The sequence below is a fragment of the Tachysurus fulvidraco genome, chromosome 5, assembly GCF_022655615.1.
Source record: "Tachysurus fulvidraco isolate hzauxx_2018 chromosome 5, HZAU_PFXX_2.0, whole genome shotgun sequence".
NCBI lineage: Eukaryota > Metazoa > Chordata > Actinopteri > Siluriformes > Bagridae > Tachysurus > Tachysurus fulvidraco.
In genome coordinates this window covers 225,845-245,831 of record NC_062522.1, presented here as the reverse complement: position 1 = coordinate 245,831, position 19,987 = coordinate 225,845, and the positions used below count along the sequence as shown (strand labels likewise).

Sequence of the window (19,987 nt, the reverse complement as noted above, 5' to 3'; positions counted from 1 at the left end):
ATTCTATAATAGCTTTTGTCTTAAATGAGGTCTTAACTGAAATTACCATGGTTACCAAACAGTTAAGATAAGATTTTAAAATTAAGATTTTTCTGTGATACGCAAATGCTTAAATTAGTACATAATGCATTGTTGATAAAAATAAGTATTTCAACATTTAAACTGTAACACACTTCTTTTTGTACACTCTTACTTATAATCACTCATACTGATTCTTTCCCATTTGTTACAGAATTCCAACCAATTAAACTATGCCTCTTCTGGTCCCTTAAATGACCATGTCACAGAAACCAGTTGGCTGAACATCCTTGCTTATTCCCTGGAGCACGATGTAACAGGGGCTTTAATGGAGGACCTGCTGAAGCTGTTAAGGTTGTGTAGTTGTGATGCTGCAAGTATACCACGTAGCAAGTACATGCTAGAGAAGGCGTTTGAAGATTTTGTAGAGAAGTCAGAATACCATCATTATTGTGGTTTTTGCAGCTCTTATATTGGCAAATCAATGTCAAAAAAACAGTGAATTAAAATGTCAGATTTGCTCATCAACCCAAACTGTTAGACAAGGTTTAGAGCTGGGTCATTTTTTTATTTATATACCTTTAAAGGATCAGCTTAAAGCTCTTTTGGAAAATGAACCTATTAAAATGATTACACTGAGCAAAACAGAGATGGAATAACAGATATATTTGATAAAAAGTTGTACAAATATCTGAAATCAGTTAGCAATTCTTTCCTTTCCCTGTCATTCAATTGTGATGGAGTGCCTGTGTTCCAGTCATCTAAATTTAGCATCTGGTCCATACTATGCTCTGTTAATGAAGTACCCCCAGAAAGAAGAGGAAAAAATGTCATACTATGTGCCTTATGGTTTGGGTCATCTAAACCACTAATGCCTAGCTTCCTCAAACCTTTTGTGGAGGAATGCAAAAGTCTGAAAAGTCCCCCAGCAACACACAATGATTACATGCATTGTGTGTTGCTGGGGGTTTGCCGGCAAATATCCACTTTATGGTTTGATTCCAAAAGCTACAGTAAACCATGGTATATTGGTTTGAACACTGCAAGAGTGGATGGCAATTTATTAGCAATTAAGCCTCCAAGCATTTTTTCCCGGATTCCACGGTCTATTGCTGAGCGTAGGTTTTGGAAAGCTCATGAATAGCAAAATTGGCTTTTATATTACAGTTTGCCAGTTCTTAAAGGAATTCTTCCAAGCAAGTACCTTTGCCACTGGGCTTTACTTGTGGGGGCTGTGAGCATTTTGCTAGGTTCAAATATTAGGAAACAGGATATTGACCATGCTCATGATGCTCTTGAGATCTATGTTAAATCAGTTCAGATTTTGTATGGTGAAGATCAGATGACCTACAATATGCATTCGATCCTGCATTTGACTAAGTGTGTTGAGAATCTAGGTCCTCTCTGGGCCCAGTCTGCTTTCATGTTTGAGAGCTATAATGGCTACTTGCTCAAGCAAGTCAAAAGCAGAAATGCAGTGCCTCAGCAGCTTTGCAAAAGAGTTGCATGGTCTCGTGCATTGCCACGTATTGCTAAGGCCTGCTTGTCTAATGATGTCTCACCTGAAATTAAATCATTTTACACAGAAATGACCTCCAGTAAACATCATGTAAGTAACTATGCTAGATATGACAGGGTGACTGCACTTGGAGTGCCAAAGATTAGGCCAGTGTCTGAAAATGATACAAATGCGTTGCTAGACGTACCTAGAACATCTATTGGCAAGTACTATAACAGAGTAGTTGTCAATGGAGAGGTAATTCACAGCCAAACATACACAAAGACAAAGAAAAGAAACAACTCCGTTGTGATATTGAAAGATGGCAGTGTTTTCAAGATTTCATACTTTCTCTGTGTCAGTGATGACCAACATCACCTTTATGCAGTTGGCAAAATCGGAAATTGTGCGGTGCAGAAGTTGGTTAGAGGATGTACTGTCAAAATATCACTGAACTTTATGAGGACTATTCATTTTCCTACAGGATTTGAAAGAGCAGTTGACAGCAATGACATTGTGAGACCATGTGTTTTCATTAATTGTGATAGTCTGGGCCTGTTGTTTGTGAACAAGTCAGAACATATTACTGTAAATAAACAAAGGTGAGTTAACTTTGTTTCTAGACAGATTTAAAATGTTGAAAACTGAGGGGTTGAACATTAGCTGGAATATATTTGACATAACTTTGTACGTTAAGACCAGAAATAGTGAAATTGTGATGTAGGGTTTGAAAGGAAAACAATGTTGATGCATGAAATATGCAACTGTATTTTGTAGAATATGCTTTAATATATAATTTTGTATTATTGTAAAATTGTGCTTGTCTGTGTAGTTTAAATGATATACAGTATATTGTTATTTCCCTACAGAACTCTCTCTGTATGTCAGACAACATTCTTGCAAGAATAAAAACTCAAAAAGATAATTCTCTGTGTTCTTGTGTGTGTGTGTGTGTGTGTGTGTGTGTGTGTGTGTGTGTGTGTGTGTGTGTGTGTGTGTGTGTGTGTATGTGTGTGTGAAAATTGATTTTCACTTCAGCCTCACCTTAAATCTAGGGATTCCATAACAAGTATAATTAGTAAACTGCACTGTTTTATACATGTCTTAAGAGATATGGTGGACATTCATATTAAATTAGCATAATTTCCCTATGTTTTTTCAGCATGAAAATACATAAGGCTTTAGTTGTATATAGGACATATGATTGAAAGTACATTAACATTATGCAATTTGTATGTGTTTTTGCAGCATATATGTTCCTTACAATATTCTGTTGGAACAGATAAGAATCTTGGATGTTTTTAGTACAACTTTTCCATATGGGATACGGCTAAGTACAGTGACCCAGACTCAGAATTCGTTCTCTGCATTTAAACCATCCAAATGTGGACACACACACATAGCAGTGAACACACACACACACACCGTGAACACACACCCGGAGCAGTGGGCAGCCATTTATGCTGTGGCATCTGGGGAGCAGTTGGGGGGTTTGTTGCCTTGCTCAAAGGCACATCAGTCATGGCCGGCGCGACACTCGAACCCACAACCTTTGGGTTAGGAGTCAAACTCTCTAACCATTAGGGGCCACAACCCCCCCCCCCTTTATATATATATATATATATATATATATATATATATATATATATATATATATATATATATATATATTTTAATGAAAAGTTATGAAACTTTTTATCAAAACCCTTCAAATAAGAATAATGTTGAACTGAGATTTTACAGCATGTTTAACTCTGCCAATTCTACATAATATCAAGTATGTGTCACTGTATGTACACGACAGAGATGAGGACGACGAATGGTGACATTAAAGATGTCATTTTAATAAGGAGCAGGTAAATCACACATACTGTACATACAATGTAGTAAAGAGGATAACCGACAATGAGTGAAGACAGTGGTGATGAGTATAAATAGAGTCCGGGTGACAGGTGTATTTCATCTAATTGTATAATTGATATCAGGTCTTGACATGTTTGTCAGTTGAGTTCAATATAAATTTTTCAGTAGTTTGTTTTCAATTACTTGTTTTATTCCTGAAATATGGACTGTAGAAGAGAACAAAACGAAGTATTATTTGAATGTGCAAGTATCCATTACGGTGTACCATGTACTGTTCATACACAAAATACAATTTGAAATATGTAAACAATATACTCTTAGTATTATTATAAGGACATCTTTATACTTATACTTTTTACTCAAAAGGGTACACATTACTACCTTAGAGTACCAATGTTTACCTTAATGTACAACTATACATTTTTGGGGTTAAATAAGGTACAAAGATGTCCTTTTAAGGGTACTGTCCCAGTGGCAAGCTGTTCTATTACTTTCTGTTTTATAATCATATATAATCATAACGCATATAAAGCATGATTAAAAAAATAAAACCTGTCATTTACACAAAGGTTAACTGAAAAAAAAAAAACAGATAATAATAGACATTGCCCCCCCCCCCCCCCTTAAATGATGGATACGTGCTGGAGGTGAAATTAATTCGAAGTTAGAGGCCTAAAGCTGAATCTAATAAGAATCTTAAAATGAGAAAACGATGGGACATGAAAAGCTAAAAATTAACATAATAGGAAATTACAGGGACTTGTGTGAAAATATGTGCGGCACATCAGTGTTACAGTATTAATTATGGGGACTTTTGGGGATTAGATCAGATCATTCTGGGACGGCTTGATGAATTTATCTCGATTTGCAATAAACTCTATTTTTGCTTTTGTCATCCTTGGATCTTGTGTGCATTATTTTGGTCTAGGTGTTTTAATACTAATACTTGTAAACACAATCAACACCAAACTTAAATAAGGTGCGATAACAAGAAACAGGTGCACCCGATTTAGCAACACAGCTCCACCCACTGGCCGGTCGTAGCAGGGAAGCCGTCCCCCCCCACCAAAAAAAACAAAAAAAAAACAAAAACAAAAACACCAATAATCAAAAAGAATCACAAAATAATAAATCATTATCATGTTCCCAATCAGCATTAATGCCATGTCGGTTACTCTCATAAATCCAGTCCCTCAGTTCTTCATCTCCTTCCAGCAACCTTGACGTCTAGGAAGCAAAATTTAAGAAAGGAAAGAAGAAACAGAGACAAGAATATGGGTACACCAGCAGAACATTCACACCGTATGAATATGCGACAGGGCAACAGCAATTAAGTTTTCTGAGCCTTTAATATGGTGAATTTCTAATGAATAAGCCTGAAGGAATAGGCACCATCTCATAAGCCTCTGATTTGGGCTTTGTTGGGAGTGCAAAAATGTCAGTGGGTTATGGTCAGTATAAACGACCAAAGGTCCCTCCGTCGCCCCAACATACACATTAAAGTGTTGCAATGCCCATATTAATGCCAATGCTTCTTTCTCAATAACGGAATAATTTAACTGATATAGATTAAATTTCTGGGAAAAGAAAGCCACTGGATGGTCAATACCTTCCTCGGATTTCTGTAACAAAACTGCACCATTACCTATGTTACTTGCACCGTTGCCTATGTTACTTGCATCTACTTGTAATTGAAAAGACTGGTCAAATTTCGGAGCCGCCAAAACAGGAGCTTCTGTTAATATTTTAATCTTCTCAAAAGCCTCCTGGCAAATATGATTCCAATGGAACTTCACGGTTCCACGCAACAAATTTGTTAAAGGCGCAGCCACCACAGAGAAATTCCGACAGAAACAACAGTAAAATCCCACCATTGCCAAAAAACGCATACATTTTTTTTTTGTTGGTAGTTGGAGTAGGATAATTATCAATGATGTCTACTTTCCCACAAACCGGCCGCACCTGACCTTGACCCACAATCTTACCAAGGTAAGTGACGGTGGCTTTTGCAAACTCACACTTTGATAGAGTTACAGTCAAATTGGCTGCAACAAAGCGATCCAACAAAGCCCGAATATGCTGTAAATGCTCGTTCCATGTGTGGCTATAAACTAACACATCATCTAAATATACTGCACAGCCTTTTAAACCAGAGATGACGCGATTCATTAATCGCTGAAAGGTGGAGGGTGTGTTCCACAAACCAAAACTCATTCCTTTATAAGTAAATAATCCAGAAGGTGTAATAAAGGCAGAGATTTCCCTCGCCCTTGCAGATAGGGGTACTTGACAATAACCTTTCCAAAAGTCAAACTTGGCAACAAATTTGGCACTTCCCACCAGATCAATGTAATCCTCAATTCGAGGTAAAGGAAAAGAGTCAGGTTTGGTAACATCATTTACCGTTCGATAATCCGAGCAGAACCGAAAAGAGCCATCAGACTTACTCACCAACAGTGACGGAGATGCCCAGCTAGAAAATGAGGGTTCAGCGATACCATTAAGCAGTATGTAGTCAACTTCATCATCCAAATGTTTTTTCTTATTTGCTGAATAGGAGCAGAATCCCCGACATCAATATCGTGCTCGATTAAATGAGTACATGATGGAATATCTGAATACAGCGAATCGTACTCCATAATTAAATTGAGTCTTTCCCCATCTGAGTACAATACGATCGTAGTAAAGATTTCAATGTTTGGTGAAATCTTTCTAGAGCTCCCTGACTCTGTGCATGGTAAGCACTGGAAAGATTATGTTTAATGTGAAGTTGTTTTAATATTTGACCAAACACATTAGAAGTAAAATTACTACCTTGGTCCGATTATATTCCAAAGACAGAAATAAACTGAGTAAGTGCTTTCAAGACAATTTTCGCAGTAATAGAACGAAGCGGGTAAGCAGACGGATAACGTGTTACCTGACACATAACTGTAAATACACTCAAAAAAATAGCACATTGGTTGAAAATGATTTAATTGTGGACAGTGGTTCCACGTGATTACACCACATTATCTTAACAATGGATGATGTTCAACCAGCTTGAAATATTTGTGTTCATTTAACATGAACAGATAACATTCACTAAACATGATTTAAATACTTATTTTTAACTTGAATTAATGTTTTTTATTGAACTTCAATTAATCATGCTATCTTAAATTTAATCCTTGATGTTAAGCTGATATGTTTACATCACTTCCAATGAATCCCATTTAGTCAAGTTAATACTATGTTATAAATTAATGAATATTACCCGTTTTCCCCATAATTCAATGATGACTACGAAGGCAGCAAATATGTAATAAATTCTTTTTACTAGGGAACAGCAAACCTCTTACGGGTCGCCGTGCTAGCAGTGACCACTATGGGATGACCCAGAAACAAGCTTCAATTCAACTTTAAAGCATCAAATCCTCCAAAAACACGAAAAAACCTGTTTACCTAGTAGAGTTTATACTCTCAATAATTTTTTAAGCCCACACACAAAGCACAATATGATTCACAGCCTTCATACAATTAGAAAAAAATTTCGGACAAAACTGACCTAGGTGGCGCTAGACCGGTTTTTCCCTTACCTTTAGACGCGTCTCTTTCTTCACTGGGGTAATATATTCCAGCACAAATAATCCACAAAAATCCACACAGGTCCAAGGAATTGAAATCTGTAAGCCTTTTAATCCAAAACGCTCTGGTCGCGCCGCAAATATTCCGTTAGTGTTCTGAAAACTGGAAACAGAAGTGCGCCATCATCTCGTTTTGCCGCTCTAACTCCTAATTGGGATATTCAAAAATTCAAAGTCTACGTCATATTTATAGCCCAGGTCCTAACGAATCAAATAAGCCCTCATTTGAGCCAATCGGCACTTGTATGGCAGAGATAGACGGCTGGGAAGCCAATGGTGGCATGACCTCATTTTTGGGAACCCACCTTTGACTGACAATTACTCCTTCCAATAGCAATGAAATGGGCCGGGACCTATACAGCTGTTTAGCCAATAAGCAGACGATTCCAACGGTATATGACATGCCGTCTGTTCTTTGACTGTGTCTGCGTGAACTGGATGCGCAGAAGAATTCTTGCGTAATCCCTGACCTTTTGTCCCTCTCACAGCTCAGGGTGTCAAGTTACAGGCCTGTTTTCACACCAGAGTGATAGAGAGAGAGTCTAGGCTTATTTATGGCTTGTCAGACTGAGCCTGCAGCCTTTTATTTCAAAGTTCCAGAAAAATAAGATTAATCAGTTTATCAGAAAAACAACCCAGGCGGACAGGAAAATCTGCATTAAAACCCCTGTAACTTTGTGGGAGTAAGGCCTAGAATCAATCTGTTTCTGAAACTAGAGAATCTCTTCTTTCAAATGAGACCAGGCTCACCCCTGTGTGTCAAAGTATGTGGGAGCTGCACCAATTTTTGTTGGATAATGGATATAGGCGGAGGTCCATAAGGTGTCACACTTTCAAAAACATTTCAAACACTTATAACACATTAAGCCAGAATTTGACAATTTATATAAAACACAAGTGTGCAGAAATGTTTTCCTTTACAATGCAAAATTAAACAAACAGGTTTACATTCTTACATGTACAACAATCCATTAATAAAAAAAAAAATAAAGTATGTTTGCTTTTAATGCATTTCACAAAAAGAAAGTAACCTGCAATTCCAAAGAAAAAAATATTATGTTTGGGTTATGTTTGTTCAAAAAAAAAGTGTCACCATTAACTAACCCATGAGTCATTGAAACCCTTGATGGTTTTCCTTGACCTTCTTTGGGTGAGTTAAGGACAAATGTAATTTTTAAGGAAACTATTCCTCTTCACATATGCCTTGATGTACAGAAAATAAAATTAATCAAATCAATAAAAGGCATTAAAATGTGTGAACATGAAACATGAACATGTTTTGACTATTTGACACAAAACAGTTTCAAGGTAAAGATCAGGGTATTCATCAGTCCTTTAATGAGGTGTAAAAAGCTTGGTCTTGAGGGCTTGAACTTTGGTGGAGAGTTTGTGTACATCAAGCTCCAGGAACACTTTTTGCAGGAGTTCAAAGGTGTATTGAGACTCCTTCGGATAACTAAGATTTAGGGTATAAATAAGCCCAATCAGCAATGCAACACCATTAGCTACATTACCAAGCCCTTCTAGTGCTGTAACTCCTTCAAGAACTACTCCAACATCCGCAGGTTCATCACCAACTTCACATCCCATCTGATGACAAAAACGCCCATCACCATTTCTTTGAGTGCAGCTTCAGTGTTGGAAAAATCTACATCCTATAAACAGAAACAAAGTACATTAATACTAATGTACTATAAAATGTATTGTTATACACAAAATATTGTCAGAATATTCAGTCAATAATACCATGTACTCCTTGATGAGATTGTCAGGATCCTCATTTAGGTACACAAACAGGGCTTTGAGGACACACTCCCTCTTAACATTAATGCAGGCACACTAGGGAAAATAAAGAAAATTAGCAACATGTACCAATCAACTAATACATTTTCAAGTCACACAAATCATAAGTTAGAAACAAATGATTAATTTATCTAGAAAAACAATTTTCACAGAAGTTTCCTTATCCTTTGTCCCTGAGCTCCACCTCTCTTGGCAAAGATCCTCAGAAGACTTGGAGTGTGTTCATCCAGCTTTGAGAAGAATTTTGAAATTAAGGCAACAGTTGTTACCCGTGCAAACCTAAAAGACAGAGAAAAACACCAAAACTTTAATGTATGTCCAAAAAAGCTAGCTAGCCTATGTGTTCTAACTTGCTTATATGGTGTAATTATTTTTTTTTTACTTATTGGCATTTTAATAAATTTAATTTTATGTTAAATCCCACTTAAAGACATTAGGGTGAATTACCTCCTTTTCTTGGAACAAAGCCGGCCATCTGCTCATAAAGTCAGCAATAAGTGGAGATTCTTTGAAAACCTCTTGTCTTCTCAATGCAAATGAAAGGTCCATTAATCTTCTCACAGTTTGCTCGTTGTTCTTCTTCTTAACCTCAGAAAGAAGGGAGACTGATTTGCTCCATGCTGTCAGGAGTTTCACCAGGAAGAAATGAGGGACAAAAGTTTACTTCAGCCTTGCGTGGCTTCTTGACACCAAAAGCTGGATTGCTTACACCCATAGGTTTGTGCTTCATGGAATTAACGGTCACTTCACTACAACCAAGATTTCGCAGCTTGGTTCTGTAATTTGACATTTTATATTTAAGGCTTCTTTTCCAGCCACTGCATCCTGTTAACGATCCCTGTTCCTTAAGGCAAGGATGCCGTTTTATAAGGGCTTCTGCCACTTCATTGAATTCAGCATCAGAGAGGTACAATTTGAATTTGACTATTTCTTCAGCAAGTCCATCCAAAATGTCTGATTTCAGCTTTGGGTCTGGATTCAGTGGAGAGCCTTTTTTTTGGTATTCTGAATTGCCTTGTTCCAGCTTAATTTCTGCATCATAGGAGAAACGGGGCACAACAAAACATGTTGGCCAAGAAGACCTTGTATTCGAAGTCAACTCTTGGGGGTCAAGGGATGAAGATGATGCTTCAGAGGATGAACTTGAAGACAGAATGTCTGTCACATGATGAGGGAGATGGAGATACTGCAAAAGAGTCACTGAGTTTCATGACCTTAAGGGTGCTTTTGTTCTGAACATCAGTTGTGGAAGTCAGGTTCACAAATTCATTAAAGTCAGGGTCCATGATTTGAAGTCTGATTTCTCCCAACAAATTACACTGTGTCTGTATCTCATTCTTTAATTCTGCCAAACAACAAGGGACACCATTCTGAAGTGTCACTTTCTGTGCATCGTTCTCTCCCAGAATTACACGCAGGATGATGGTGGAGGTCATATTTACAATCCTGTTTATGAGAAAAAAAGTGTATTGTTTAGACTGTAGGTACATAAGCTTCATTCATACAGTTAAACAAGAAATATTTAAATGGCACCTGTTATGAATGAATTTGTCTTTTCAGTGACACCAAACGAAGACCTCCAACCTTGTAGTCAGCCAATGAATAGCCATCAGCTAATTCACTTAGTTCAAGAAAGAAAATCTCCCGTGATGGTGAAGAGGTCAGTTCAAAGGCCCTAAAATGCTCCCTATACCAACCACACAGACCTTTAAGTACAAAACACAGTCCCTTCTGCACTATACACATCTGAATAATCTCTGCAAATTCAGGGAGCCCGTTTAAGAGCGACAAACAACAATCATCCCATTTTTGTATCTGACGCCTTTACTGGTGAGACTTGTGGTGATCTGGATGAATTAAGTGCCTGGGTACTTGTCTTGTATGACCTGTGTTATTTCTGTTCTCAAAACAGTCAGAGGCACTGTTGACACAGTTGACACGTCTAGTGCAGATTTTTCAAGATGGTACGATTTCAAACCGTGAGAAATCATTAGCTGGTGCTTAGCTGCAAGTGTAAGGGGGATATTTTTGAAACAATTGGTAAGCCGAGCAACTTGCTTGAAAAAGCTGTTTGGATTCAAAGCGCATAGTCCACAGATGCACAAGTGGACCATATGACTTGATAAGTTCAGGATAGTGTTCCAAGAAGTGCTGTTTTGGAATTAACTTCACATCTGGAAAAACCTCCTGAAACCTCTGTCGGTGTTCAGAAATTTTGCCATCAAGGTATGCAATTGACTCAGTGTGAACTGGTGATATCACAAGTTCAACAATATCTTTGAGATCCATAAGCACCAGCCATGCAGGCTCATCTTCTGGCACCATGTGTCCTACAAGCAATGGAAGCAACCTTATCAGGTTCCAGTTCTCGTGAGCACTGCCTCCAATAGTATTCTGGCTGAACATTGAGCGTGGGATTGCCTGAGGACTGTGTCTTTTCCGTCCATTTATAGGGGAAATTAACAACACGCTCATTGAGAAATTCAAAGGTGAAGTACTTCTTTGATAAAAGCATTGACAAACAATGCTTAAGCTCAAATGGTACAACACCTTCAAAAACATCATGCATGACATCTGGGGGATAGCCAGAGAGAACATGAAAATGAGCAAGGTGTGTGGAGAACACATTCTTTTTTAACACCAAAACAACAGCTGCCGGTCTGTTGTGCAGATTTCAGGTGAGCATCATAGCTCTCTCTTTCTAAGGCTAAACCTACCTGACCGAACTTCATTAGTCTGAATTTCCGATCTCTTTCCAGTGCAGAATCTGCAGTAATACTCAGAAGAAAAACTTTCAACATAACCAGCTATGCTATGGGCCCCAAGGTTGTCTGCAATCACAACATGAACAGTACCCTTCACAAAATGACCAACTGAAGGAATAAAAATTCCAACTTCTTCTAAATGTGCCAGGTCCTGGAGAAGAGGCTCAAGGATTTTACTGAAGCTGTATTCTTTCACGTCATTACTTTTACACAACACAGCTAAGAAAATGGACAACATTGTTGCATGAGAACTTGTAGGCAAATTGCTTAGAGTCCAATACACTGCACAGAGCTTGTGTGTTCTCCGAGAGGTACCAAGAGGGTTACACACTTCAAAATCGTCAACGTACAACCTTAACAAAAGTCTTAAATCATCTCCTGACAGGAATGCATTTTCCCTAAAGATACTGCCATCCTGATATGATGAATAAACAGTTTCATTACGCTCATATCTGTGGTTTGCCAGTATTGTTTCAATCACATCCTCCTTGGCCAACAGCTGTTGCAGGAACTTTCAAATGGGAACATACTGAAAGGTTTTTCTCTGTTGTGAATCAAGGATGTACTCAACAGGTTCAACAACACAGAAGTGACTTTTATAAAACTCCTTGCGCTGATACACTGTGCTTAGTGGACCATGCTGTCCTATTGCTGTGTGCAGTGGATGAGATTCACACACAGCTTTAGCAATGTCTTGAATAACTGTGTCATCACAGGCAAGACTGTGTTCCTTAAACAGATCTTTGAGCCTGTCACATGTAGCAGTTTGGGATGAGGTACTCAACAAAAAGTGCAGCTCTTCTAAAAACTCATTAACTGCTATGCCTGGAACATGAAAGAAATGTTCCAATTTCAATAACATTGCTGCAAAATTTTCAACAATAACACCAGGGTGGGCCTGAACTTCTGCACTGCATTCAAACGTACATTATCAGAAGCAACTTCATTAACCTGTACACTTTCGTGAATGTCGCTGTCAGACACATGTGTTGTAGACGTAGACACTACACCAAACTTAGTCACTTAATGAATAGGGAGTATGTTTTCTGTTTTTGTGGGACCTAAAGGTACCGTAAACATTTGTCTGAAAATCACAACCAGAAAACATGCAAGTAATCACTTCATTTTTCTTCAAATGTGTACCGATGTGAGCAAAATAATCCTTTTCACAACCAAGTCCACAGTTTGAACACAAAGGACAGCTGAAGGTAGTCAGTTCTGATTGTGCAGGATCTTGATAATTTGCATGGACTCTACTAAGATGGACCAATAAAGCATTCCATATCTTAAAAGAACAGGGACAACTTGAATGCATGCATGGGAACGAGTGGCTTCGGCCAAAGTGTTTATGCTTTAACTTGTAATGTTTCAATAAGTTTGATCTAGAAGATGCTGAAAACTCACAGGTCTTACACTTCCACATATCTAAATGGGTCTTTCAGTGTTAAGCCAAAGAAAATTTGTCAGACAATCTAGAAAAAAGAATTAAAAAAAAATATTAGTTGATTGTTGTAGTTCATGGTTTGAAACCATACCAACAATCATTTCTATCTACAGCAATAAGCTATTACAGCCGGGCCATATACACAATTATTTGATATCTTGATTGTCATATTTCTTAACTAGATTCAATATATTTCTCAATATGTTTGCATTGTCTTTTGAATACAAAAAATTGGATTTTCTTGTATGCCCATAAAAAACAAAACAAAAAAACAAATCAAGAACTACTTTAGAACAGCTATTATGGAGTAAAATGCAAACGTATAAAATAAATATTATTTATATATATATATATATAAAACATATAAATGAATATAAAAAGGGGCAATACTGGACGCTTGGAACAATGTTTTAGTTAAGCATGCTTGAATCTAAAATATACAAAATTTGTTATATTCCAAAATTCTACAATTGTCCTTACAATTACTGCAATATTATCTCTAATATGCATTTTATCTCCCAGCCCTAATGGCTATTTTATCATAAAAGCAGTAGTATAAACAGACATGAAATCACAATGATGCAGATGGATGGACATACAAGTTAACTGTTTGTTTGAGGTTTGATTTGAGTTGTTTGCGTGGTGATCTCTTTCAGGCATAAACAATTGTGCATTCTGTCATAAATACATTAGTATAAGCCTACATAATAAAGCAGTTGGCTAATATTGTTTTTAATAACACCAATGCAAATAGATGGGACACATACCTGTTTGTTTGGCGTTTAATTCAGCTGATAACACGGCGATCTCTTTCAGGCATTAAAGCTGGCAATCTGTCAAATACATAAGTGTCAACAAGGCGTGTGCATCATCAGCGTTGCCATATTATAATAATCACAATACATGTGTTATGATACAATATTATTGCAGTATTAATTATATTGCAATACATTGCCCATTTTTGGAAATAGATTCATTTTACAACCCCTCTAGAGAAAAGCAGATGAGTTTTTTTTTTTTTTTTTTTTTAATAAATATGTTCAGACCATCTCTGGGTCTGGCAGAGGCACTTTTAGTTTAGCTTAGCACAGATCACTGAATCGTATCAGTCCAGTAGCATCTTGAGCTTAAATTACCAAATAGTTTCAATAATTTTGCTATTTAAAGCTTCACACTTCTGTAGTTACATTGTGTTCAAAAACATTTTTGAGCTAGATGCTACTAGACCAATTGGATTTAATGAAAACTAAAAGTGCCCCCACCAGACCTAGAGATTAGCTGAACGATTCAAAAATGGTCAAATTCATGTTTTTCTCTATGGGAGTTGTAAAATGAGACCATTTAATAAAAAACACTGTAGCTACTGGTTAGTCAGTAGCCTATTTCTATTAGTTTATACAACTTTAAAATGTGTGCGGTTCTGAAAGACACAAATAACAAATATGAATAACTAAAAAATTATTAGCCATACATACCATTCTAGCAACCAAAGGCGCAAATAACCATTATTGATATTATTATTAACAATATTCAGTAACCAATAATAATTGTAATTAATGCTTTAAAAATGACACACAACACTGTTATCAACCACACAACACAACATTGTTATAATATCTTTGATCGATGCCATGAAAAAGAACAGAGTGCAAAGATAGATGATTAAACTAACAAACATGTGCAAACTTAACACATACCTTTTCGTTTGGTGTTTAATTCTGTTAATGGCGCAGGACACGTGGTGATCTCTTTCAGGCATAAAATCGTGGATTCTGTCATAAATTCATCCGTATCAGTCGACATAATAAAACAGTTGTTAAAATTGTTTCTAATCAGACTGATGCAAATGGACGAACAAGTTACCTGTTTGTTTGCCGTTTAATTCAGTTGATGGCGCGGTCATCTAGGCTTAAAATAGTGCAATCAGGCCATAAGTACATAACATTCAACCAATATAATAAAACTGTTGGCTAATATTTTTTCTAACACTGATGCAAATGGATAGATGAGTAAAGTTAACAGTTACCTGTTCGTGTGCTGTTTAATACAGTTCATGGCGCGGCCATCTCATTTAGGCTTACAATCGTGGATTCTGTCATAACACATTAGTATCAAGCGACATCATAAAACAGTTTGATAATATTGTTTCTAATAACAGTGATGGAAATGGATGAACACGTACCTGTTTGTTTTAAGCTTATATTCCAGTTAATGGCGTGGCGATTTATTTGAGACATGCGCAGCATTAACGTATTTTATGAATATTGCCGCCAATTGCGTCACAACAAATTTCCGCTTCCTTTAGGTTGAGAATGTGGTTTGTTTTCAGCCTGTTTTGAGATTCAGTCCGGCTGACTTTATAAAAACACACATTTTATATGTGTGATTGACTTTTACTAAACATTATTTGTATCAGTCTGATTTAACAGACATTTAAGACAAATAAACATAAAAACACCAATAACCATTTAATTGCACTTCTATAATTATAATCAAGCTATAAATTAAACAAAAATATTTAAAATAAATGATAAATATTATGCAAGTTATTATATATATATATATATATTTTTAATTCAGTCAACAGTTTGACTGAGCTAAGTGATTGAAACGTGTATTTTTAAAATGAAAACTTTGTTTAACCAACGAGTGACAGTTTTAAGTCAGTTTTACATTTAACATGACACAATCATGTTGAAATGAAAAATAGCCAAAATGGCATTAATTCAACATGACTTGTTCAGGTAAAGTGAACAAAACTGAAAAATCATTTTTTTGAGTGCAAGTACTCGCTGCCTGATTTTGACTTTGGCAAAGGGCCAACACAGTCCACTATTAATTATTCAAAAGGTTGACTTATCACAGGGATTGGATAAAGGGGTGCCGATTTTATCGCCTGGTTGGGTTTTCCTGCAAGTTGGCAAGTACAACACGACTTAATGTAACTAGAAACATCCCGCTGTAATTTCGGCCAAAAAAACTCTAAGAGCAACTTGTAGGTTTTTTAAAAACCCAAATGATCAGATGCATCATGCGCAGTTTGTAACACAAGGTTCCGAAATTTCTGAGGAACAACAACTTGTACAATGGGGTCTCCGATCACCATGTGGTACCCATTTTCAAACCAACAGACCGTCATCCAGGTAATAACCCAATGGAAGGTTGGCAATCGAGTCACATGGAACAACCCAAGCAAACAGCTCATTTAAGGTGAAATCCACTTTTTGTTCCATCACCAGATCATTACACGCTACTGACAAAATTGAAGGAAATTCCAAAGTACCCGTCTCCTTTGGACTGTCACTTATCAACCGTTTGGTTCTTTGACATAGCCCGTGTTACTGCACAGGATGGCAAAACCATGGTAATGAACGAGGAATGCCCTTCATTACTCGATTCATGAATTACTGGGGACGGAGTCACCACCAAGTTCGACTAACAATCTTTCCAAACACGGTTTCCAGCCAAATCATTCTCTAGTATAACCTGTATTCCCTCAACAGGCAAACAAGAACGAACACCAATTTCTACTTCATCCTGAATTAAATCAGATTGCAGAAAAAGTCGATGGAGAGGAACAGACATAACATCCATACCGATGCCACGTATCAGCACATTATCTCCCGTATACGAGCTGGATGAAAAGGGCAGTACTGACTTTAAAACGAAAGATTCAGACAAACCAAGATTTTTACAGGCACATTTGCTGCAGAATCAAGCAAACCGACATAACCAGTAATAAAAGGATTAAAAGTCGGACCGCAAGGTGTGCAATTTTTTTGCTCATGGGAATGAGACAAGGCTGAAATGGCTAAAGCAACAGGTTTAACAGGCGGAAATTTTGAGTTGGTTTTGGACGTTTCTCATTTTTAACATCGAATACTCAATTTTCCAATGACCAAATATATGACAATAATTACACATTATTTTTATCTTGTCCTCCAACAAAATCATGCTGAAATTTACTAGGCAGAGTGGATTTATGCCACAGTTCATTCCGACTAGGATCTCCATACATTCTATTTGCTGAAGTTTTATGAATTAATGAAAATTCATCGGCTGAAACAGCTGCGTCGTACGCAGTAAGAGATTTTTGTTCACTTATGTAGGTCGCTACATGATCAGAAATACAATTTTTGAATTGTTCAAGTACAATCAAATCCTTTAAGTCGTCTAGTGTTTCAATCTCAGAAGCCATACACCAGCGATTAAAGTACATCGAAATGTCATGTAGAAACTCAACATATGTCTGTTTCTCACCTTTTCTCCAAAACCTAAATTTCTGCCTGTATACCTCCAGAACCAATTCATAGGATTTTAAAACTGCGGTCTTTACAGTCTGATACTTTGCCACATCCTCCGTACTAAGAAAGGAGTACGCTTCTTGAGCCCTGCCTGTAAAAATACATTGTAACATCAAAGTACGTTGGTCATCTGGCCAATTTCTTGCCTCAGCAACACGTTCAAATAATACAAAAAACCGTTCCAGATCCTGTTCATCAAATTTCGGAATTAGTCTCAAATTACTCACAACAAAGTCACGCAAACCATGCTCACTTCCTGACCCATTTGTGCTAGAAATTCTTCCATCTCTTATCAAATCCAAGCAACAACGTTCAAGTTCTAATTTTTGTTGCTGCACTTGAACTTTAGATAATTCGAGACGTCTTTGTGCTTCTATTATTTTTTCTTTAGTCTCAGCTTCAAGCAACAACAGTTCTTTTTGCTGTTCAAACATCAAATGAGACATCTTAGATTTAACAACATTAACAACAGGTTCTGGCTGCGACTTTAACACATCACGTGCATTCAGTTCAGATGTTATGACAGCCTTAATTGTATCATTTAAACGCTTATCTTGGACGGACAACGTATTTTCATAACGGTCTGCGACCTCCAAAAGTTGGTCTTTAGAAAAGACATCCAAAAGATCATCTGACGGAGTTTTAATAAACTCCGACAGAAGCCATAACAAGGTAAGCCTATTTTAATACATAGGTAACAAAATTTAAGTGCAGTTCCCCCTAACTAAACCATAAACTAAATAAACCAGCCAGCCAGCCAGCCATCCATCCATCTGATCGATCCATACATACATGCAAAATTGCATGCTTCCAGGCAGAGGGAGAACCCTTGCAAGCCTTCGCGGAGCTCTGGAGGGCTCGTGCGCTCACTATACTTTACATACTATAAACCAGTGTTCACAACAACAACCAAATGACTAGTTGCCATTACAAAACACGGACGTGTTCCCGAGCTACAGCTCCAACCGCTTTCACCATACAAAAAAAAGAAACTAAAATAACAAACAGAGCATCCAGTTAAGGATACCCTCTTTTCCTAACCAGGGAAAAGCAGTCTAAAATTATTACCCGTAAAATGCATCAAAACAGCTTACTTACCAAATGCAATTCCACACAAATGCTTACAAGAACAAAAGTAAACAATATACCTAATTCACTGCAGCACTCCAAAACTAAAGGATCAAAGAATAACCAATATCAACGAAATTTACAACGAATTAACCAAATTAAAGTCGTATACAAACATACTCAAATTACAAACACGGACGAGCCCCCACTTTTGTCACAACCAGCTCAAGTCATGACAAAAAAAGTGAGGACGTAGTGAAAACCAAAATACCAGTTAATCTTTTATTTGACAAATAATTGTGGATAATTAATCTGAGCTTTGGCAGAATGTTTTAACAGTTTACAAGTAACCGTGTAGTTGAGAACTCAAATGGAAAACAATACTAATAAAATAATAAAGAAAAAAACAGAAAATAACCCCAAACAGATCCCAAGCGGAAAAAGATCTTCTAAACACAATCAACACCAAACTTAAATAAGGAGAGATAACAAGAAACAGGTGCACCCGATTTAGCAACACAGCTCCACCCACTGGCCGGCCATAGCAGGGAAGCAGGAGACCCGTCACACACTAGTTTCTACAGTATACAGAATACAACAGATTGTGAAGTTAAAATAAGCCAACTGGGTCAAATATAAGGAAACGTGAAAGCAAAATGTCTAAAATAAATGATAAAATTATCATATATTCTCATATATATATATATATATATTTCTAACAAATTATAAAATTATAGACTACTTTCAAAATCTTTGTTTGTGTCTAAATAATTAGAAAAGGTTGTGTCAGTTCCACACTGCTCCTTCTGACAGGAGAACAATATCTTTGAAGTGTTGTAGATTTAAATGGAGAATCCTTCAGTTTATTGCCAGTTAATTATGGGGTCCCTCAAGGACCAGTTCTAGGACCTGTGCTTTTCTCAACATGCATGTTTCCCTTAGGAATAGTCTTCCTGATAGTGTTCGGGGCTCAGACACACTTTCCCAGTTTAAATGTAGATTAAAGACATATTTCTTTAGTCAGGCGTACACATAATACATCCCCTAATATTGTGCTCTAATACATGGACGTTACCTAATATTATGAACAACAGCTACGCCTCTCCACTGATTCTATTTTTCTACCCATCCAGAGGCATCCAGAGATTGTAACAGCTCCGATTGTCTTCCATGTCATGAAGATTTTTGACCTTTATTGAGATGAAGCCAACCATGTGAGTATCCTGAGGAATCGAGAGATGTTCTAGCTCCAGTTGGACTTTGCTTCATGAAGCATTCGGACATTCTATGAGGAGATGCCAACTCCAAGTGGTCCTTGAGGACAACAACCTCCTCATCAATACACAATTATTAGACTGTATATTTATATTCACACCCTCCACTGTCACCCAAATGAGGATGAGGTTCCCCTTTGAGTCTGGTTCCTCTCAAGGTTTCTTCTTTTTTGATCTAAGGGACTTTTTCCTTGCCACAGTCACCTCAGGCTTGCTCATTGGGGATATACAATATATACATTATATACAATATACAATCACTAAGCTAAAACATCGCTTATAGTCACAGGCCCTGATGCTCCTATGTAAAATGCTGCAAAAGTG

General features: G+C 37.1%; 1 long non-coding RNA gene across 3 annotated transcripts; it reads right to left on the bottom strand.

Moving 5' to 3' along the window:
- Window positions 1-7,699: 7,699 nt before the first annotated feature.
- Window positions 7,700-18,809, bottom strand: LOC113638273. Of its 3 annotated transcripts, none has more exons than XR_003439549.2 (9): window positions 15,200-18,809; window positions 15,044-15,109; window positions 14,881-14,925; window positions 14,715-14,789; window positions 13,785-13,850; window positions 9,256-10,254; window positions 8,959-9,087; window positions 8,752-8,844; window positions 7,700-8,660 (listed from the first exon to the last, which is right to left on the bottom strand). It is a non-coding gene; the product is annotated as an uncharacterized LOC113638273 (long non-coding RNA). The 3 variants fall into 3 exon arrangements; XR_003439550.2 differs by having other exon boundaries at window positions 8,993-9,087; XR_003439547.2 differs by having other exon boundaries at window positions 8,752-9,087.
- Window positions 18,810-19,987: the final 1,178 nt, after the last annotated feature.